This window comes from Oryctolagus cuniculus, chromosome 4, assembly GCF_964237555.1.
Source record: "Oryctolagus cuniculus chromosome 4, mOryCun1.1, whole genome shotgun sequence".
Lineage (NCBI taxonomy): Eukaryota > Metazoa > Chordata > Mammalia > Lagomorpha > Leporidae > Oryctolagus > Oryctolagus cuniculus.
This window is the reverse complement of record NC_091435.1, coordinates 30,556,925-30,581,207: the sequence shown is the minus strand read 5'-3', so window position 1 is coordinate 30,581,207 and position 24,283 is coordinate 30,556,925. Positions and strand designations below refer to the sequence as shown.

The window sequence follows — 24,283 nt, the reverse complement described above, 5'->3', positions numbered from 1 at the left end:
CACTCCCCAAATACCCATAATACTTGAGGCTGGGCTAACCAGAAGCCAGGAGCCCAGAACTGAAGCCAGTTCTCCCATGTGGGTGGCAGGGACCCGGGTACTTCAGCCATCATCTGGTGCCTCCCAGGATGTTCATTAATAGGAAGTAGCAGGAAGCTGAAGTCAGAAGCAGAGCTGAGACTCAAACCCAGCAACTCTGATGTGGGTGTGGTTATCCCAAGTGGCCACTTAACTGCTGCACCAAATGCCTGAAGTAGACTGTAATATATTTTGAAAAAAAAAAAATCAACCAAATCAAGTTATAGAATAATATGTATGTGGATGTATATACATACTTATATAGTAAGATTTCTTTTCATATAGGAAGAACTAAATCAAGTTAAAGCTATTTATGGGCCGGTGTCGTGGCTCACTTAGTTAATCCTCTGCCTGCAGCACTGGCATCTCATATGGGCACCGGGTTCTAGTTCCGGTTGCTCCTCTTCCAGTCCAGCTCTCTGCTGTGGCCCAGGAGGGCATTGGAGGATGGCCCAAGTGCTTGGGCCCCGCACCAGCAAGGGAGACCAGGAGGAAGCACTTGGATCCTGGCTTCGAATTGGCGCAGTGCACCAGCCGTAGTGGCCATTTGGGGGGTAAACCAATGGAAGGAAGACCTTTCTCTCTGTCTCTCTCCCTCTTTCACTTTCTAACTCTGCCTGTATAATAAAAAATAAAGCCATTTATATATATAATTACAAATGTATAATTTTAATGTACTTATAAGAGCAGTAGAGTGAGTATGTATTTGTTCATACAATGAAAGTTTCCTGAAAACACACCCAGGTGACCAAGAAAGGAAAGAAATAATCTTTATTTTATGTTTTATTTATTCCTGTATCACATGTAGCAGATGTTTTTTAACCTCAAGAAGGTATCACTGCATTAATTGAACAATTGTTTAAATGTTTCCCTTGCATAGCCTGTTACTTGGTGGCATTCTGCTTAGAAATATTTATTGGAAAGTCTTAACTACTTCAATTAATAGAAATAAATGAGATGATATTGGGTTGGATTATTTTCTTACATTACATAGAGCTTCATTCTGATAAGGATCTATGTTATATTTTTCTCTTCCTAGTTCAAAGTGATTAGGGTACCTCATTTTCTCTTCTACTGATGGGTAGAATTCCTGGAGACAAGGTTTCCCCATCTATTCTGTCGTTCATGATTTTTTTTAACTGGGAAACTGATTAAAAAAAAATACTGATTTCTCTATTTGAAAGGCAGAGCAAGAGAGAGTGAGAGAGAGAGTGAGAGACAGAGAGAGAGAGAGAGCAAGAGAGAGAGAGAGGAAGTGAGCTTCCATCCATTGGTTCACTCCCCAAATGACTGTTACAGGCAGGTATTGCTCAAGTGGAAACCAGGCGCCAGAAGCCCCATTCTCGTGTCCCACATGGGTGGCAGAGCAAAGTTCTCGGGCTTCTTCTGCTGCCTTACTAGGGGCATGTTCTTAGGAGGCTGGGTCAGAAGCAGAGCAGCCTGGACTCAAACGGCAGCTTCAGTATGGGGTGCCAGCATCACAAGTGGCAGCTTAGCTGATGCTGCCGCATGTTGGCCACCAAAGTCTGTTTTTCAGCTCTATACCTCTACTCCGGACCACCCCCCAGATGAAGTGACCCAAAAGCAACACTACTTTTTCTTGTTCCCCTTGATGATAATTTCCACTCACCAGCCTTCTTTCAGGTTACTCCAACATACACTCCATGGGAGGGAATCTTTAACATTGCATCTACTCCTCACTTATTTATCTCAGCCTTCCACTGAGAATTGAGCTGGGAATAACACCAATACTCACATGTAAATTGATTTAAGGAGTATGCATACATATATATTCTTGGAAGATGAGATGGTACATATTCTTTTATGTATTCATATAACAAATTTAAAGTGCAATTTATCTTCTCTGTGATACTGGGTATGTTCATTTAAATCTCCAGGCATTAGGTTCCAAATCCAGCCATCCCTTAGTAAACATAGGAGATTGATTACAGGACCTCATGGATACCCAAACCCAAAGATGCTCATGTCACTTATCTGAACTGCCTGTGTTCCATGTCGTCTACATACCCTTTTAATTCATCTTAAATTATTTAATATTTAATTTAATTATTTAATATTTATTTTAATTTTAATATTTAATATGTAAATTATATTATTTATGGAAAATGAAAATTGAAAAAGGCTAACTATGTTCAGTACAGGTGTTACGGGAAACCTGGTGAGATGGGTACAATTCATCTCCTGGTGTCAATGTTGATTTATGTGACCAGACCCAATGATGAGAGTGGAAGAAATGAAATTTTACTTCAATAAGAAAAAGAGAAGTTCTGGACAATAAGAACTGAAGGGCTGGTAGTAAGAGAGACCAATGGGGCCAGCACTGTGGTGTAGTAGGTAAAGCTATTGCCTGCAGCGCTGGCATCCCATATGGGAGCCGGTTCAAGTCCCTGCTGCTCCACTCCTGCTCCAGCTCTCTGCTAAGGCCTCAGAAAGCAGTAGAAGATGGCCCAAGTCCTTGGGCCCCTGCAACCATGTGGGAGATCCGGAAGCAGCTCCTGGCTGCTGGTTTCAGATAGGCTCAGCTCCAGCAGTCCCAGCCATCTGGGAAGTGAACCAGTGGATGGGAGACCTCTCTCTCTATCTCTGTAACTCTGTTTTTCAAATAAATAAAAATAAATATAAATAAATAAATGAAAAGGATGAGAGACCAAGCCACTGAGGTCTCACAGTCCAGAGGTATTTGTATGTCTTCATCACGTTATCTCCAAGGAACAAAGGTAGAGGCCATATATTAATTATTGTGAATGCCAGAAGCAGCCTTAATGGAGCCCTTTCTGGCCTGTTTTTATTGAGACCTAGCTCTTGTCCTCAAAACCTAGATCTTGTCATTTCCTCAAAACCTAGATCTTGTCACTGTTGATAAAATTTGTTCCAAGGGCTTCTTCCGGATTGGTGTAGTGTATAGGCGCTGGGAAGGGCTGCAGGATGGAGCCAGTCTGGCCTGCTTCTAGTTCCCAGCTCCTTCACAGGTAGATTTTTTTTTTCAATTTTTTCTTTATCTACAGATGGCTGAATCTGTGAATTTGGAACTCACTGATACTTTATATGACTATGTGATCAGCAAGTGTGAATTTACAAAAATAACTAATTCATAATTTTGTATTGAAGATTAAATGAATTATTGGCTGTAAAGTACTTGGAACAGTACCTGACACAGCAGAATAAATGAATAAATGAATCATACTATTCTTTATTTCTAGTGAATATTTTAAAGAAATAATAGTAACAAATATATAATACATACTGCTGTGCTTTGCATTGATATCCTGGGGTGAATATCAATACTTACCAAAGATGTCTATCATTTCTGAGAAAGATATTTCAATCAAGAGTTGATGTTTATAACAAGTGAAGTGTTTGAATAATAATAATAATAAAGCAGTAGCTCATTGTGATGCCTCCAGATGTAGTCTTTGCATTTTAAAGTGATGACAAAGTATTAACAAAAGTGGAAATATAATCATGGCTCTTGGTTAAATCCTCTTTTAATTTACATAGATTTGAAACAATTATCATAAAAGACAATATTAAGAGTACAAATACCATTAACACTGGTGGATGAGAAATTCACCTTTGCCTAAGGAAGGAACAGTGTTTGCTTTAGTTTAATTCCTTTCTTTAAATGAATTTAAAAAAAGAAAGAGAGGGAAAGGAAGGGAGCAGGCAAGAGAGGAAGGAAGAAGGAGGGAGGAAGGGAATATCATTATGTAGTTAGGACTGTATCTATGGAACAGAGTGAATCTGTTCAAAACTAAAACTAAATTTGAAATATATAAATGTATATGTAGTTAAAAAAGAACAAGTAGAAAAAACAAATCAATATAGAGATAAGTACTCCTGGAGGGCTATCAACATACTGAACTGGTAATGGGGTTCTGGAGAAGGTGAGAAGGAGCACCAAGAGGGAGAGAAGAGGAGAGGAAAGAGAAGGATGGAGAGAGGATGGGGTCAAGGAGGAAAGAGGTTGAAAGAAATGTAGCGATGGGAAGAGGAAGGGAGGAGAGAAAGGAGGGGGCGAGTGAAGAGGGGAGGGAAGGAAGGAGAGAGGAGAAGCAGGAAAGAGAAGAAGGAAGGGAGGAAGGGAGGAGAAAGAGGTAGTGGAAGACATTTGAGTATAAACAGAAACTTAGATTTCCAATTCAATGCCTCGCCTGTGTATATTCTGCAAATTACATTGTCAAGTACTCAGCTTCTCTCAGAAATGTAGGCAATTAGCCATAATCTGAATTAGTTCAATCAGACGATCAGAATAGCGCTTTGCTCAGGATCTGCCGATATCAACTGCCCTGGATAAACTGCAGTTTGGATTGAAAAGTGGAACTGACCAGAATGTTTGGTTTGAAAGCACACAGGGCTGTGGAACCATGGGAATGCAGGGAGCTGGGAGAGTGTGCAGCAGCCAGAGGGTCCAATGAGAGTACTCAATGTCTGGAGCTGATAAAGAGAATTTACCAAGAGGTGGGACATTTCTCAGGAAACTCAGCATATATTGCACTTTAGCTAACGTCCCTGGAGGCAGTGCACAGGTTCGGTATTTAATTGCAGTGATATTTGTGAGATTAGAGGTACCCCATTCTCTTAGAGGACAGTTGAAGGTTATAGGGTTTTTTTTTTCCTTGCATTTCTGGTGAGTTTTATATTGTATGCATCTCCCTTCTAAACCAAAATTCATTATATTTTATGTGATTGCTCTGAAAGGCAAATGTAATCATGATTTATATAAACAAGATTTTTTAACCCCAAAGCCTCATTAGTAGTTATATGTAGTTATATTTATATGTATAGTTCTCCCTCTGCCTTCTCCCGAACCCCATTACCAGTTCAGTATGTTGACAGCTCTCCATGATTACTTATCTCTATATTGATTTGTTTCTTCTCCTTGTTCTTTTTAAACTACATATTAACTACTAATATAACTCTATACATTGTGTTTCATGTGGGGGCTGTGAACCAATCCAACCTGTCATGAGCTTTTCTTCCCACTATTGTAGATTTCAGGCTTCCTGTAAGGTGATAAATTTGAAGGGTAATATTTCATGGTTGGACAAAGTTGTAGTGAATGGTCTGACCAGAAGAAATTGGGAGTGGGCTTGCCATCCATATTTTCTTCCTGAGAGAATCTACTCTCTGTTTAAATACATTTTACCAATATCTTCAACTATTAGCCAAAATGTTATTATTACTTGTTTTTCTTAGTTGAGAACTTCTGTCTTCCATTACATATTTATATTCCATGTTTTCCCTCTTCTTCTTAGTGTTTTCCTTGGAAAGTACAGAGGTATCTTGAGCTCTCTTCTGATTCCAGTTATGCATGAGAGAGTAGTTGGCTGTGGGGAAAGATTAGAGAGAAAAGACTGATTTAGGCTTTATGAATGCAGACGGATTTAGAAAATGGAGCCAGGGCACTGTAGCACTGACTTTGCTGAATGAAGATTTGGAGGTCATCAACCTATACTTAAGAATAAAATGAGATTTCTAAGCAATGTGAATATACTGAGAAAAGTTTAAAAAAAAGGGAAACTAAGGGAAGAATTTTGTGTAATGTTAGAATTTAAAAGAATTTGAAAAGAAAATCAAATCAGATATATGAGGAGGAAAAGAAAAAAAGTCTAGGACCATTTCACTTATATACAGAAAAGGTAAAGCATGGAAAGCCAATCAATAGTTGTATTGATTAAATATAGATTCTCAGGAATTACTTTCTATTATTTCTAACACTTCAGAAATATTTAGGGGCAGGTTTTGTTGAAGGAGTTAAGATGCTTCTTGGGGCCGGCACTGCGGCTCACTTGGCTAATCCTCTGCCTGTGGCGACGGCACCCAGGGTTCTAGTCCTGGTTGGGGCGCCGGATTCTGTCCCGGTTGCTCCTCTTCCAGGCCAGCTCTCTGCTGTGGCCCGGGAGTGCAGTGGAGGATGGCCCAAGTGCCTTGGCCCTGCACCTGCATGGGAGACCAGGAGGAGGCACCTAGCTCCTGGCTTTAGATCCGCACAGCGCACAGGCTGCAGTGGCCATTTGGGGGGTGAACCAACGGAAGGAAGACCTTTCTCTCTCTCACTAACTCTGCCTGTCCAAAAAAAAAAAAAAAAAAAAAAAAAAAGAAAGAAAGAAAGAAAGAAGATGCTGCTCAGAAATGTGTGGGTTTGAGTCCAGTCTTTGCTTCCAGTTCCAGTTTCCTGTTAATGTGTACCCTGGGAGGTACAGATGATGGTTCAAGTATTTGGGTCCCTGCCTCCTATGTGGGAGACCTAAATTGAGTTTCTGTTTCCAAGCTTTGGCTTCATGAGTTCTTCATGTTGTGGGCATTTGGGTAACATATATGTGAAATGTTTAGATCGATGTAAAAAGTTTGTTAAGAATTTTAGTCATGTATACTTAATAAAATTTTAATTTAGTACAGTTTTGTATTTATAGAATTATTGGAAAAATAATTGATTGAATTCCTATATATCTCACACTGAGTTTCTCATTACATGAGTATAATTTGTTAAAAGTATTGAAACAGTGGGTAAATTATTGCACACTCTATTACATACATTATTTAGTTTTTTTCTCAGTTTCTCCCTAATGCACTTCCTATCCTAGCCCTCGAGATCACATGCTAAGTTAGCACATTCTACTTAGGTGTAATGTCTCTTTTAGCTGTTTATGATTATGGCAGTTTATAATGACCTTGGAAATTTTGAGGTTTATAAGTCAGTTGTTCTATAGAATATCCCTCAACTGAAATTTGGCTTTTTTTCTCATGCATAGACTGGAACAAAGAATTTTTGGTGAAAGATCACAATTGTCAATAAAATTTTATTCACATTACATAAGTATCAAAGATAAACACTATGAATGTTACAGTTATTGATGTTAATGTTGATCCAGTATCTTGTGAAAATATGCTATAGACATTCTATTATATTTACACCTGTTTTATATTTAAATGCTGTTTTAAGTGATTATTTAAAATTTTAAATTCATTTTGTTGCTGTCCAAGAGGAAAGCATTGACTTTTACATGGTAACTAACAACCTTATTTAATCCCAATCATATCACAAAAGCCCTGCCTCTAAGCATCACAGTTGGATTAAGTTTCCACACTCTTAATACCTCACAATGGAGATTAAATTTCAAGGCATGAAATCTTAAGTAGTTTTCTCAGTATCCAAACCAATGCAGCTGATATTGTAGAGCACAAAACGATTTACTCATTAAAACTTATTTATTTGAAAGTAAAAGTTGGGGGTGGGGTAGGGAGAGAGAAAGGGTTATATATAGAGAGAGAGATCTCCTATCCCATGATTCGCCCTCCAGATGTCCACAATGGCCAGAGCTGGGTCAGGCAGAAGCCAGGACCCAGGAGCTTCTTTTGGGTCTCTCACGTGGGTGCCAGGGGCCCAAGCACTTGGGCTATCTTCCATTGCTTTTCCCAGGCCACTGGCAGGAGCTGGATTAGAAGTGAAGCAGCTGGGAGTAGAACAGGCACCCACACGGGAGGCCAACATCATAGATGGCAAGCTTAACCTGCTAAGCCACAGTACCTGCACCATTTATTCCCCTAAATATTTGGCAGAATTCACCTGTGAAAACTTTGGATCTGCTCATTTCTTTTGGGGAGATTAGTAATTCAATTATCTATTGTTTTATGGCTAGTCATGTTTTCTGTTTCTGTATGTGTTTAGATTGTTCTTAATTCTTCTAAAGCAATTCTAAAAAATTTCTATCCTGACAATTGCATGTTATGTTTTATGTTCTCTGTTGCATATGATCATTCTGAAAAACTATTATTTACTTAAGATTATTTTACTAATAATAGTTTGAATTGTTTTGTGATTGCATTCACCTTATGTTTGACATTTCTTTGAAATTGTTCCTCAATGTTTTATGAGTATTCTCATTAAGAAACAAGTGTTCATCGCGTCTTGGCTTTTTGGCTAAGATCAAATGTGAAGAAACAAGTGTCCAAAGGAATGTTTTTATTAGAATGTCTTGCCTAAAGATTTTGCACTTTATTTTGGAGTAATAATGGGTTTTTGTGCACAAAGATTCTGTCATGGATTTTATTTTATTTTATTTTATTTTGACAGGCAGAGTTAGTGAGAAAGAGAGAGACAGAGAGAAAAGTCTTCCTTTTGGCTGGCGCCGCGGCTCACTAGGCTAATCCTCCGCCTAGCGGCGCTGGCACACCGGGTTCTAGTCCTGGTCGGGGTGCCGGATTCTGTCCCGGTTGCCCCTCTTCCAGGCCAGCTCTCTGCTGTGGCCAGGGAGTGCAGTGGAGGATGGCCCAAGTGCTTGGGCCCTGCACCCCATGGGAGACCAGGAGAAGCACCTGGCTCCTGCCATCGGATCAGCGCGATGCGCCGGCCACAGTGCGCCCGCCGCGGTGGCCATTGGAGGGTGAACCAATGGCAAAAGGAAGACCTTTCTCTCTGTCTCTCTCTCTCACTGTCCACTCTGCCTGTCCAAAAAAGAAAAATAAAGGTCTTCGTTTTGCCGTTGGTTCACCCCCGAAGTGGCTGCTCCAGCTGGTGTGTTGCGGCTGGCACACCGCGCCGATCTGAAGCCAGGAGCCAGGTGCTTCCTCCTGGTCTCCCATGCAGGTGCAGGGCCCAAGGACCTGGGCCATCCTCCACTGCACTCCCGGGCCACAGCAGAGAGCTGGCCTGGAAGAGGAGCAACCGGGACAGAATCCGGCGCCCCAACCAGGACTAGAACCCTGGGTGCCAGTGTCGCAGGCGTAGGATTAGCCTAGTGAGCCATGACACCAGCCCGTGGATTTTATTTTAAACTGTTAGAATTTCAAGAGATATATGGTCTTTTTAGTTTCAACACTCATGGTAACGATAAGAGGTAATGTGCACAAAAAGAAAGATAAAAGAAGTTAATGATCATAATTTTACATAAGCAGTGACGTCTTTAGGCATTTTAAAACAATGACATGTAGCTTAGGATGAAAAAATATGACATTTTTCAAGATAGCGGCCATCACAGTAAATTGTTTATTATAGAAGTATTTGAATATGTGACTAAGACCAATATGATCATTACATTCTATCACAAAACCACTAGACATGATCACTTCAGCATTCTGAAGTACTCACAAACAACTGTTCTCTGAAGAATCTATTGCTTTGCTTTCCATTTACCTCATTCACTACAAGCACCAGGAGATCAGGGGCTGTGTTTATGCTACACACACTACTTAGCCCAGTGCCTCATCCAAGGTCAGGGTTGAATAGAATTTCTGGAAGAATGGGTGAAGCAAGGGATGAATGAATAAATATTTACATAAATATGCCAGCTGTTGGGAACGGTTGCTGGGTGAAACAATAACTTGTTGTTGTGGTAATTTCAATCACCTTTTTTCTTACCTGTTCTGGATAGCTATATTAGTACACCAGGGAGTGGGAATCTTGGAGACCATCTTAGAATGTAGCCTACCACAATTAATAAATTATTCCTACTCCAGTGGATTTCCTGCCCTATCCTTTTACTTACAACTTCCTGTAAGTGGAATGCCCATCCCTTAACTCTCTGTGAGAATATACTTTTTGTTGGGGAGTATTGATTACCCACAGTCTTACACACTTATCTTTATCCAGACTTTCTTGTTAGGTACCCACGTATCTTTTCCTTCTTCCTTTGGAATCTCTTCCTTTTGCGTAGGTTGTTTGAACTCCATGCTTACAGAGACTAACCATTTTGTTTCCAACTCTTGATATGAAGTTTTTATCTAGCACGGGACCTTGATTGTAAAATGTCCATGCGTCAGAACTGTTTTGCAAAAATCAAGTTTCACAGCTGCTTTTGATTGCCTAGAGAAAAAGTGAGGCATCTAGTTATTCCAAAATTATTTTCAAAGTCCATGCATATAATCTGCATAATACTGTTTTGTTGCCAGGGGAATTAAGCACAGTGTTAATGTTCAAATTATGAAAATGAGAAGCATCATAGAAGAGTGGCAAATATTATATTTTATTTCATCCTTAACCATGTTATTCCTTTAATTTGAAACTCTGGAATACCCAAAGTTTTTCTTCTTTTCTGGAAAAGTATGAAAAATGTACACTTCTCCATAAATTGCATGCTTTCTTGGATAAATCAAAGACTTGAATATGAAAACGCTTGGTATAGAAACAAATCATGTTCCAAAATAGTAAGGCAACTTCTCACTCTTATTTGATTAGACATTGTATTAGTTGGATACACATAACAAATATCACAGACTGGGTGGTTTAACAAGAGAAATTCGTCCACTCCTAATTTTGGAGACTTGAAGTCCAAAAGCAAGGTGTCAGCAGGCCTTGCTTTGCAAATGGCCTCCTCTTGCTGTGTGTTCAGTTGGTCTCTGTGTATCTGTCTCCTAACTCCTCTTCTTAGTAGAACTCTGGGTATATTGGATTAGGGTGCACTCTAATAAGCTCATCTCCTTAAATTACCTCTTTGAAGACTCTATCTGCAGATCCAGTTACATTCTGAGGTATTGGGTGTTAGGGCTTGAATAAGTGATTTACGAAAGGACACAAATCACAAATACAGGTAATGATATTCAGGATGCGGATTACCTGCTATTGTATATAGAGTATCTAAGGACAAGGTAGGAAAATAGTGTGAGTGAGGCAGATCCCGAGATGAACAGAAGTTACTAAAGGACTACAGTTCTGTAGCTACTCAGGAAATTGTGGAGAAATGTGATGGTGGCCCATTAGATTTGGTAAATTATAAGCCATATAAAGCAGCAAATTGAGTATTTTCTTAGATCGGAAGAAAAGGGTACAAAAGAAACCAGTACTTTACTTGCTTCCATAAGAACTCTGAACATGAGACATAGAAAATCAGATCCAGTGAGAATTTTGGGTAATATGGATAGTAACTCACTTGCTATGCAATGTTATCAGGGCACACATTTTGAAGGAATTAGGTATTTTAGTTTAAGTAGACTCATAACACCTAATAAATCACCTTTCTACTATCAAATTTGCCCCTTTCCATCTGGGAAAGTAATATTTTACTATAAAATTACAGATTTTATTATGGACATCTCTGGTTTCTAAGATAAGAGAACGGTCATATCATTTGGGGGAAATAAAGTAAACTCTCTGCCTCAGGCAGGAGAACCAGCTGTCTCAAAAATTCGTGGTGCAGGCCGGTGTTGTGGCACAGCAGGGTAAGCACCTTTCTAGGAAGTTGGCATTGCATATGTGCACCAGTCTCAGTCTTGGCTGCTCTAGTTTTGATACAGCTCGCTGCTAACGCACGTGGGAAAGCAGCAGATAATGGCCCTAGTGTTTGGGCTTCTGCTACCCATGTGGGAGACTGGGATGAAGTTCCAGGCTCCTGGCTTTAGACTGGCCCAGCCCTGTTGTTGTGGCCATTTGGGGTGTGAACTAACAGAAAGAAGACTCTCTCTCTCTCTCTCTCTCTCTCTCTCTTCCTCTCTCTATGTAATTCTGTCAAATAAATAAATAAATCTTTAAAAAATAAATAAAAGAAATTTATGGTTCAGTTTTGCTCATCACAGCCAGATCCAAATAGGTTAAGAAAAAAACAATCATTTTCCCCAGATGAAAAGATCTCTCTCTTCCCAATAAAAAAAAAAAAAAATAGAAATGAAAATCTCTACATGAAAACATGCTGGCTTCTCTCACCATAATCCAGCAAGTCAAAATTTGGTCAGGAGCAAAAATAACTTGTTTATAATCCATGTTATTATACTCCTCCCAGTTTATCTCTCTTTGACATGTTGAATGACTTACTGATTTATTTTCTCCACATATGCAATGTTTGGCTCTTCTCTCGTTTGCAGTAGATATAGATTATCAGATCTTTTCCCTCGACTACAACCAGATAATTCTGATGATTACTTAAATTGTACCTCCTCTAAATATATTCTCCTTAGTTTCTTTTTCACAATTCAGAATGTGATTTCTGCATTCAGGCTAATAACTAAATAAATTCAGAACTTTAGGAAAGATAAATTGTGTCACTTTGGTATCTTTTCCTACAAGGAAAACAAAATCCTTGTGTGCCTAGGTGTTGCCTCTGGGGGAACTTTCCAGAGCATTGAGGAGTCCGTATTGACTCCTGGCATGATGGAGGCTCTCCCATTCTGTGATGCCAACTTTCCATGTTGTGCTCCAAGTGGACTGGGTGGGTGTGGATGGGCACCATCTTTGTTCTCAGAGATAGAACTCAGGGGCCTTGCAATTGCTGCTCATTAGGACTGTTTCAGTGGTGATGTGAACCTGTTGGAAGCGTTTACATTCCAATTTTAAAGCAATGTAGGAATCCTTATTCTCTTCAAATCCCAGAAGTGCTCCATGGAAGGAAGTATCACTTTTTTAAAAATACGATCGTGAAATTATCGCAAAGGAGCAGCTCCAAATGCTAACAGCCAATAGTGCCTCTCTAGCACGAGGAATAGGGTTAAAATTTGTTCTCCAGTGACAAATCCCACCCCGGAACAGATTTCATCCAGGCAGCTAGCAAAGCTCGCGGGTGAACTGCACAGGCCATGGTGGGTGCAGAGCTCAGAGCCGGAAAGCAAACAGCTGCTGTAGCCTGATTTGAGTTAAAATAGTGTGAGTGTTTAGTCTGGCGCACGGCTTCAGGGGAGATTGGCAGCTGGGTCAAACAAAGTCCTTCCATTGGCTCCCTTCCCAGGCAGCTTCTGCTAGTATTTAGGTACTAGTGCAGTGTACAGCCCTTTTCTCAGGCAAAACCTAACATCTGACCGCACCCTCTTTGCTATTTCGAAAAAAAAAAAAATTCTCTTTTCCTTCTTTCGTTAAGATAAATTCTCCAGTAGACAACCTCTGCCACTAATTGTGTATCAGCAATGTATTTTATCTCGAGAGCTGACGCACTGGGCTCTCAACGTGGTGTGGAAAGCAGCCTGTTACAGTGCTGGATTCATAAAAGGGCCTTTATGGTTTGTGAAAGAATATCTGTGTGCTTAGGCAGGAAACTTTTTGATCTGCAGAAAAGCCAGAAGACATCTAGGTAAGGCTACGTATCAAATGTACTTTTTTGGGGGGTGAGGAAGTTGGGCAGGGAGACTGGTAAATCGCAATCGCTGTGAGTTTAGAAGGTGTGTGTTCACCTCTGTAGAAGTTTCAAATGTACAGACTATTGTTTGCTTATTTTTTGTTTGTTTGTTTAAATCTTCAAGGAATACTGTAGTCTGCGTTTTTGCGATTTTGTTTTCTGCTGTTGAACCGATTACAGTGGATATAGAGTTTTATTATATAGCGAAATCTTTGTAAACTGCCGCAGAAAGAAAGTGTTATTTAGAAGGGAAATTGACAAGTTTTAAAGAGTAATTGTACAATCATTTGAGGACAGAGGAACACTGCATTAGACTAACAAGGGTTTAATTACCAAAAAAAGTTTAATGTTGCTTTGGAAGGAATATTAAGTGAGTTGGCTTTGTCTCTTACTTTTTAATTTTAGTCGCTGATTTAGCCTGTTGGGTCACATTTTTTGTTAGTGCTGAGGCTGCCATGAATCCGTAATGAGGCCCCTTTGCACATGATTTTGGCACTTGGCCAAAATCAACTTCCCAGCGGCAAGCTTTCTCTAAAGAACCTGGAGCATTTTTTTTTTTTTTTTTGATTAGAAATCATGTCTGAATGCTGCCACAACCAGTTGTGTAGGCATGCCAAAATGACTTTATAGAGTAAATATGAAACAAGCGTTAATTTTTCCCTCGTATCTTTGCTTTTATCATTATGAATTACTTGCTTGTAGCCAACTAAAATGCAAGAACAGTCGTAAAGAAGAAGGTTTACCGATTTTTATGTTTTGTTTTGTTTTGCTCAGCAGACCAGAATAGGAGTGATCATCTCATTGAGAAGTACACAGTGCGAAAGGTTTTTCAAAACACTTCAGGATAAATAACAGAGGAATTCTGAAAACTATTAATCTCTGTAAGTAATACTCTCTGAACAGTAAGTAATCAAGTTTTCTAGAAGTTTTATTGTGAGCGCAATTTGCTCAAGATCTTTTAAATGAAGGTTTCATGTATGTTAGCATGTCATGGCGTGTGTGGTACTTTTAAAAAATGTTAACCCTTGTTATGTATTTTAAAAACTCATTAACACTTTAATATTGCTTCTAAAAATGTTTAAAAGAAGTATTTGGTAGATAAACATGGCTGAATAACTTTAAACAATTGTATTTAATTACTGTCTTGAAGTAAAAAAGGTAATTTTTCAGAAAAGAAATTCTGAAAGTCCAATAGACTTATACTCAATTTTTGGAAACGTTATTAATTTTATATTGTTAAAACTGAATTTTGTCATGTAGGCTGGTATGTTCATCTGTACTTCAGTGTTTTAAGAGTTAAATACATAAGTTTGAATGAAGTACTCAGGTAACCAAATATGAATAATTTCAGATTTTTTATAGCCATTTTGAGTAATACTTTTACACATTAAACTCAGATACACTGCCGAAAACTTAAAGGCAGAAGATTAAATCTCAACTGATTTTTTAACGAATTGTTGTTATTATTTCCTAAATATAATTTTGCCTTGTATGTTAGCCCTAGAAATCTAGAGTACACTTTTGTTTTGCTTAAACATAATCATATTTCTCTTTAACATATTTATGAGAACTGAATATATTATTCTTTAAGAGAAACTTGATCTGGAGATGTCTTCATTGGTATGTTTATCATGTGTTTATCACCATGTTTATCTTTTCTTTACACAGTGTAGAATGTTGCCAATTAGGTTCATAAAGAAAGTGAAAATTAACTTTAAGTAAATTGTAGGGTTAGAAAATGAGTACTGTTCCGTTCAGATCAAGTTATGTGTTTGTGCTAACTTTAAGTAAATTCTAAGCTTAAAAATTTATCTTTATTCCCTTCAGATTAATTCATACATGTGTATGTGTGTGTGTGTGTGTGTGTGATTTGTGTTTTATGTTGCTGTGAACTGATCTATGATACAGTATACAGTATATGTGTGTGTGTGTGTGTATACTTTGCTGTTAGTTGAAATAAGGCATGAATCTTTCAAATTTTTATATCAATTTACATTAAAAATCATCTGAGTTATAAATTGCTATTTATAGAAATTTACTTCGGTAATTTCACTTGTATGTGGTTTCACAGTTGAGTTCTCATTTATGTTGTAGTAATTATCATGTATTTGCTGCAACCTTGAGAATAGTGTAATAATAAATTCCCTTTAAAAAAGGAAGTTAACATAGGTAGACAATTAAAAATTTGGACAAACATGGAACAAATTTATCATTTACAGTCTTATAATAATTTGTCTTGTTCAGCATTTTTCTTGCTCAAAAATTTATTTTCAAGTTCTATTTTTATTTTAACTGTTATATAAATGCACCTTTTTTAGTTTTTAATTACTTGAATGAATTGTTTTACATAGCATTTGAAATTGACAGAATATTTCTCTACAATGTATTTAGTAATTTTATAGGATTTTTGTTGTTAATTAGAGGCCATGACAGAACTAAATATCATCGAAAGAAAACTTCTAGAGTTTACAAAACTCTTAGTTTGTGAGTTCAGAAGAAATTTCATTGTACACATGATTACTTACAAATATTTTTGAGTTGAGATAGAAACAAGGAGTATTAAGTACAATTTAAATCATATTTTATAGTGAAATAGCTTCAAAGTTTACTTTTTTTTTTTGCTATGGCAATTAATGTAGTTGAGTATTTCCACAGTATAGGATTTTTTGGCAGAATTACTAGTCAGTTTTCCTCAGAACATAAATGTAAAACACTGATAACATTTTCTTCATTGAGTTAAAAATTTTAACAGTTTTCAAAAATAAAATTACTTTGTAAAAAGAAAACTACTTTATATTTTTGTTGAATTTATTCTACTTGTGAAAGGATGAATAATGTTTCTCTCATCATTTTTTCCCATACTTTTTGGAAATATTAAAACTTAGTTCACCTCATAATGTGGAAACTTCTTCACTCTTTAGAAACAGTGAAATTCATTTGTAATTTTTAAATTGTGGAACTTTTGCATTTTAAGTGTGACAGAGTTTGTATTTATTTCAATTTTGCAACAGGCACACAAAAGGCTTTCTTCCCTTCATTATAAGATATAGTAAATAATTACATATCAACTTTTATTGTGTATTGAAAAGAAACCTTTAACATATGCCAGTATTTTATCTGCAAATTTTAATATGTGTGAAATGTTTATAGTAGGTCATTTTAGGGAGCATTTCATAATTTAAATGAAATGCTTTGGTCTGTGTGATCTAAATTGTAGCAAAAAGATAAATGCAGTGTTATATTAAATTGAAAATTATTATAGAAGTTTAGTATAGGCAAGAGGATCTTGAATATGCAGTAACAAAAGTAGATAAGAAGCACATGAAGACACTAACCTTTGTTGTTTTGGAGAAAATATGTGCTTAAACAAAAGGTGATAATTTTCATGTAAACTGCTGAGAGTAATAGTTTGTTCTTTCACGAATATACTGAACCTTAATACATTAAAATTATTTACAATTTTTACGGATTTATACAACTCTTCCCATAGAATTAACTGCAGTATTACATGAACAACTGTCATATTTTAAGAAACCAATTTATAATTGTAGATTAGATAGCCAAATAATTTTGTAAATGTTGGGCTTTGATATAAATGCATCAACACTGCATAAAAAGAATAATGTTCCCTGTTTTTAAGTCATTTTCAAATAAAAGGCTGATTGATTTGCACTTGTTGCATTTTTTACTGTATATTGATTTAATTTTAAATTATCGTAAAGTAAATATTGCTATTTGATATTGTTTTTAAACATGGTAAGGTTCATTTTACAAGTAACCTGACCTATTATTTATTTTAACAATGATGATTTGTGTCCAGCTGCATATTCTTCTAAGTCAAGACGAATAAACAGATCAGTAAAGGTCCCACTTTAGATATTCTTTTTTTTTTTCTTAGAAACTGTAAGAATGTTTGAGCCTTCCTTGTTTATAGGTTCAGGTGTGTTTGTCAACTAGTGTTTCTGTCTGTATAGTGCAGTGAATGTTACGATGGAGAGCCTAGAGGCAGGCTCTTTTTCTTTATCCTATACTTCATTAAGTGCAATTTTTAGTTTGTTACTGAAAGTCAACATATGAATCAGTATAAAGGGCGATATCAAATATGATGATGTGGATAACTTTGAGAACTGAATATTCAGCATATACTATAGCTATTTCCATGTTTGAGTAATGATTCTAGATATTTAGTATTGTTAGTTTCGGGTATTTACTAACATGTAGAAAATCTGGAGTGCCATGACTTACTCAAAGGAACTGCTTGGTAGATTGTTTCTGCTTTGCTAATATTGAAATTTTTGTAATATATCTCCTTAAAAATATCATGAGACAAAGTGGTCAGGGTCAGAGATCAACATTGGTAGTGGAGAAAGCCTGAAAAAGTTTTCGAAAAATTTTCTTCCCTGTGACTATCAATTACTTGACTGTTTGCAGAGATTTTGAAAGGAGTGATTGTCTTGTTTCAATGTTTATATGAATGTGAGGGCTTGCTGAGGATTTCAGTTTAAAAACTAAAATAGAAAATCAGATTGAGATTAATGACATGGTGTATTTTTATAGCAACAAATTGCAACTTGCCATTCCTACATAAACAACAAACTGGAAAAATATACCATGGCCTCTGAGATAGTTCTTCTTTTACTCTTCACTGAAGAACTGTTGAGAAAGTGACAGCAAAAAGATGATATTGGACCAGTCTGCATGATATGTGGTATTTTAGGCCCATACAGTTATTTCCTTTATTTAGATGGCTAAGTTTTGCATCAGAACTCTTTATAATCCCAGATATTTTAATGGACACAGAGGGATTGTAGCAGAACATACTCATTGTTTTTTCATTAGAGGGCCTATGATGGGATTTCTGAGGCAAAAACAGTGTTTTTCTATGTATAATGATTTTTTGAAAATCACAGTTTATGTAAGTCAACTCATTCAGTGGGCCAGTTCAGTGTAATAAACAAGCTACTCAGCTTTAGAAAGGATTAGTTTTTCATTTTGTCCTAAACCATGCCACTTCCCTGAAGAATGTGATAGTTGTATATGAAAGGTCATGTTGCTAAAAATTGTAGAACATGTGTGTTCCACATGTGAGTTCATAAGCTGTGTTCTGCATTCAAAAGAATATATATCAATAGACAAAATCGTTTCAACATAGAAACAGTTGTCATGAAATTTAGCTTGTGGTAATAGCAATTTTCAAGTTATACAGGAGATGTCATTCATAAATTACCTTTTCAAAGTGTTAGTTGTTTAGATTTCTGTTATATTCCTCATGAGGTATAGTGCTGTGCGTCTGAATTTTCTAACTGGGGAACAACTTTTGAAAACTTAACGTGTCTCGCTGTTCATGTTCTGTGGGATTCTAAACTGATCCACGTTCTTTCTTCTCCATTTCCAGGGTTCATTCATAAATATTCTCTAGAGAGTTTTTTGTTTTATGTCATCATCCAATGTTAGATATGTTCAGGTAGCTTAACATGCAAGATTGGTGCACAGAAATTTTACACTGAAGTGTGATCTTACTATTCTAAAACATTTTGGTTATCAGGAAATACATAAACTATGATATAGAAACTAAAACTGATATGTAATTTTGGTAGATGAAACAAAGTAATAATTAGTTCAGAATATTTACGAATGATAACATTTTTATGGACTCATTTTTATGTCAACATGTTTAATTTGGAAACTAGTATTTGTTATTGGAAAATAGTGACTGACCTTGATACTCAGCAGTTCAAACTGGCTGATTCGAACTTATTGAATGAACATGTCTTAGATGACATATCAACTATTGGGCCACCTTGTATTTGGAATTTATTTTAGTTTTCAATATTCAGATCATTAAACATAAATGTGATAGTATTTGTGTATTTTCAACTTTCAGAATTAACTGTTTCTATCTAATGAAATTCGTTCTGTCTTCTTAGATAAGTAAATAATTTAAGAGTAATCAAATATCTTACAATTTCCATTTTCCATCTTAAAACCTACACCAAATCAAATTTTCGGTAGCCAAATCACATTAAGTTTGGATTTACTAGTGAGATGAGATTATGTTCCCCCAAATGAGATTATATATGAAGTCCAGGTGTTGACTAGTATTTGTGTGGTTTTAGATACACAAATAGCATTCCAGGTAGAGCTTCTCCTTTCTCACTTGAGAAAAGTGCAATTAAAAGTAATTTCCAGATGTTCAAATGCACAGCTGCTTTCTTCTAAACTAAATTTTACAGAAATGAGCTATATTATAATGGGTTTAAAAGTCAGTACATTTTAATGGCTTTTAAATTGGATTGGAAGCATCATTACTAGGTTTACTGGATGAAGGGAATTGATGCTTATGAGTACCTGGGACAATTTCCATTTAGGTAGAAGCAGACCATTAACGTATTGGAAATTACAACCAGTTTCAAACTTATAGCAGGTTTGTAAAAACCGATTATTATGTGTGTTGATCCACTCTATGCCTTTTGGCAGCATGCAAAATTATTCAGATATAACTGGGAAAGTGTGCGTGTGTGTTTATATATATATATATATATTTCCAAAGTGATGCAAGGAGCAAGATATCTTTATATTTTCTTTGCCTCAAGATAGAGAAAATATCAAGAATAAGAAATAAGTACATTATTTAAAAATATGGAAGACTGGGAAACAGTTTTTGTATATGAGATTATAAACAATTGTCATGAAGCTACATTTCAGTAAAATTAACTTTTTTATAATCAATGCATTTTACTTGGAGCTATGTACATGCCCAATAATAAGTTATTGCTGTTAATATTACCCTATTGGGTAAAGGCCTGTTCTTGACCAAGTTTCCCTGGGCTTTTAACAGACTTTTTGGTGTGGATAGCTATAGTCAACTTTTTCTGAAACTCTTTTGGGAAGGCATGCTGATTAAGGGAAGAAGGGGAGGTGGAAAGTCGGGGGGATTATTTGAACTAGGCAATGAAGGAGCTTGCACACTATGTGAGCTCAGAGATTTATCATAATCACTCCATTAGTATTTCAACAATAATTTGCTTTTCTAAGAGTATTGTTGAAGGAATTTCAAAAATTTGACCTTGGAAGTAATTAGAAAACTGACTCATCAGCTGTGAGTGTGATGATGGAACACTTTATCTATCCTGTCTACAACATTCTTTTAAGTGATTGACTCCTGCCCTTGAAAATATTATTCAGGACCAGTCATTGATGCACTGGCTCAAACCCTAAACAGTATGCTTCTATATCTTATCTCACCTAATTCTCTGGCCCTGAAATGTGGGGATGATAATTCCATTGTCCAGATGGGAGGCTCAAAGTGCTTAAGTAACTTTCCCAAATTCCAGTGATGTTAAGTGTTGATGTTAAGATTTGAATTTTTGTTAATGGTGCTTCTAGACCATGCTGGGACCCCTTGTACTACATGTTTAATAATCTTGAACCATGGAGCATAAAGGAACATTAAATATAACTCGGTAGTATAAATTCTCTCTTTCTCTCTCTCTCTTCTCTATCTCTCTCTCAAAAACTGAAGAACAGATAGTTTTAACAATATTAAAATTAGCCACAAAGTATTGAGAGAGATAGTAGGTTTCCTGAAGTACTTTTAATATTATCCAAAGTTAAGCAATAACCAGTAACCAATAAAACAATATTGGACATAGGCAGTTTTCTCTAGAAAAAATAAAAAAAAAATAAAATCTATGGGCAATAATTGCACCTCTGAACTGATTGCACATCAATGGTTTAAAATAATAAATGCTATGAATGAAGAAACATTTCTCAGGATATTGAACTGGCTTGTTTTATGAACATATACATTATTAGAACCAACTAGGTGCCAGAATTAAAGAGACACTGTGAGTTTTCACTGTAGTCATCTATCCCATCCAATGCAGTACCTTGTTAGGGAATTCCATGGAAGCAAACTTAAGAATCGCCCTCCCTACACCACCCTGCTGCAGTTGCTTAACTGCTCTGAAACAGTGTTTTCTACTAGACAACAAGGTTTGCTTACTTAAAAATACAGAATTTGTCCATATTATGAAGCTTGTGTAAGAAAAAATCTGAATGTTAGTTCAACCAGTTGTCTACAACTTTTAATAATTAGATTTCTGGTTGTGCTGGTTCAAGTCCTGGCTGCTCGGCTTCTGATCCAGCTCCCTACTAATATGCCCGGGAGTACCTGAGCCCCTATTGATTCACATGGGAGACCAGGATTGAGTTTCTGGCTCTCAGCTTCAGCCCATTTTTGAGGCCATCGGGAAGCAAACCACCTGATGGAAAATCTATTTCTCCTTCTCCATCTACCCTTCAAATAAATAAATGAATCACCTTTGTCAATAGTCTAAACAAAGCAGTATAGAAATAGTAGAACAGGGGATTTAGCTTAATTGGTAGGGATAGAAAAGACTAGTAAAAAGTATATATAATTGAATATACAATTTCCCATGAGTTATTGTTTCGGTCAGGTGTTAATGTTGAAAGTTTCAAGTTTTAGCTGGTGCTGCGGCTCACTAGGCTAATCCTCTGCCTTGCAGTGCCAGCACACTGGGTTCTAGTCCCAGTCAGGGTGCCAGATTCTGTCCCGCTTGCCCCTCTTCCAGGCCAGCTCTCTGCTGTGGCCAGGGAGTGCAGTGGAGGATGGCCCAAGTGCTTGGGCCCTGCACCCCATGGGAGACCAGGAGAAGTACCTGGCTCCTGCCTTCGGATCAGCGTGGTGCGCGGGCCGCGGCGGCCATTGGAGGGTGAACCAACGGCAAAGGAAGACCTTTCTCTCTGTCTTTCTCTCTCACTGTCCACTCTGCCTATACAAAAAAAAAAAAAAAAGTTTCAAGTTTTTTACTTCATGAGTTATGTTCTTGGGCATGCCAGTCTATAATGAGTCCTGTTGGAATATCCTTTTAGCATCCTTTCTGAAAAACTGAAGATGATTCCTGTGATTTTTCTATTTTTATGAGATTAAAAATGTGAATTGCTCTATTATATTTATCATGTATAATCCTTTTTCTAAATTTATTAATTTGCTTGAAAGTCAGAGTTACACATAGAGAAAAGGAGAGGCAGAGAGAGAGAAAGGTCTTCAAAGCACTGTTTCACTCCCCAGTTGTCTGCAATGGCTGGAGCCACCCCGATCTGAAGCCAGGAGTGAGGAGCTTCCTTTGGATCTCCCATGTGGGTGCAGGGGCCCAAGGACTTGGGCCATCTTTATTACTTTCCCAGGCCATAGCAGAGAGCTGAATAGGAAGTGCAGCAGACACGTCTCGAACCGGTGCCCATATGGGATGCTGTCCGTACGGGCGGCGGCTTTACCCGCTATGGAAAAGCGCCGACCTCAGCATGTATAGTTCTTAAGCATTCAGTTGGATAAATGTTTTACCTGGATATATATGTAACTGTGTGCATACATACATGTAATCATATTCATGATCAGAATAGAATATTCTGCCTCCTGGAGGACTGTATGCCCATTTAATATTTATCGCCATATGTTGGGTTTACCAGCTTCTGTTTCTTTAAAATAGAATACCAAAGTGTGTGTGTATTTTATCTGACTTGCGTTGCTCCATATTTTATGTGATTTCCCCATGTTTCACACGTCAGTTCCTTTTCTTTGTAGTGTTTCTTTTTGTTACTATGGCACAATTTTCATTGATTCTTTTGTGTTAATAACCTCGGGTTATTTTCATTTATACATAGCTTAAAAATATAGATGTGGTGGGCCGGTGCCGCGGCTCACTAGGCTAATCCTCCGCCTAACGGCGCCAGCACACCGGGTTCTAGTCCCGGTCGGGGCGCCGGATTCTGTCCCGGTTGCCCCTCTTCCAGGCCAGCTCTCTGCTGTGGCCTGGGAAGGCAGTGGAGGACAGCCCAAGTACTTGGGCCCTGCACCCCATGGGAGACCAGGAAAAGCACCTGGCTCCTGGCTCCTGCCACCGGATCAGCGCGGTGCGCCGGCTGCAGCGCGCCGGCCGCGGCAGCCAATGGAGGGTGAACCAACGGCAAAAGGAAGACCTTTCTCTCTGTCTCTCTCTCTCACTGTCCACTCTGCCTGTCAAAAAAAAAAAAATATATATATATATATATATATATAGATGTGGTACCAAAAATGCGATAGTGAGTCTTTTCTTTCTGATAGATGAAATATGAAACTATAATTGTTTTAATTAAAGAACTGCACACAATGCTTGCTTACATTGTCTTGTACTAACTGATAGTCATGTATATTTGAGCCACGCAAAATGAGGATTCACTCTTTCTGAGTTCTTAATGGAAACATTTTCTGGAAGGGAGAATTAGTATGTTACCTGCTTTAGATAAATACTGAATAAATATTCTTAAATAAACTTAAATGTTTAACTATCATTCCTTTGCTCATTATTTAGTAAACATTGAAAAACTGAAAAAGGTTTTTGGAAAAATGACATTAAAATATGTTTATTTATGAAACAAGTTTGAAATCCATGCATTACTTTTTCATATTACATATTTTCTATGAAATTTTTGAAAATTCCTCTATGTAACTATAATTGAGTAGACTGATCCAAAACTCTTTTTTAATCTCATCAATTTTTATAAGTCCTTTGGATTTCTTAAATTTTCTGATGGTAAGGAAAATAGTTAAGCTATTGTGTTAGAAAACAAATAATTTTGAATGATTCTTAACATACTTTATAATTTCATATATAATAGAAGAAAAAGAAGATCCTAAATTTTGACAATAGTATAAGGATTTGTGTGAAAGTAACAGGAATAATTTTATAGCATTTTCTCATTATTTTCTTTGCTATTTTTGACAATTCCACAGGTGATATAACATATTCAAATTTAAGATGATTTACTCTACTAGGGAAAAACAAACACTACTAATAAAAATTGAAAAGATCTTCATTGTAGAAAAAATGTTAAATTATTAAAAGTTCTTAACCTGGGGCTGGTGCTGTGGCATAGCTGGGAAAGCCCCCGCCTGTGATGCTGGCATCGCATATGGGCACTGGTTCGAATCCTGGCTGCTCTACTTCTGCTCCAGCTCCCTGCTAATGCTCCTAGTTTTGGCATGACCCAGCCTTAGCTGTTATGGCATCTGGGGAGTAAACCAGTGGATGGAAATCTCTTTCTCTGTTTGTTGCTCCCTCTCTCTGTAACTGTGCCTGTTAAATAAG

The 24,283-nt window shown here is 37.2% G+C and overlaps 1 long non-coding RNA gene across 23 annotated transcripts in view; it reads left to right on the top strand.

The window, feature by feature from the left end:
- LOC103350594 (uncharacterized) overlaps positions 1-24,283 on the top strand; it is a 663,701-nt gene that overhangs the window by 378,143 nt on the left and 261,275 nt on the right. For 14 of the 23 annotated variants that reach the window (XR_007924754.2, XR_011387766.1, XR_011387768.1 and 11 more), the window contains one exon: positions 13,911-14,014. This is a non-coding gene — a long non-coding RNA (uncharacterized lncRNA). Of the gene's footprint in view, positions 1-12,582; positions 13,177-13,907; positions 14,015-24,283 lie in introns of those variants that run through there. The other 9 variants (XR_011387763.1, XR_011387761.1, XR_011387776.1 and 6 more) reach the window with 4 other exon arrangements.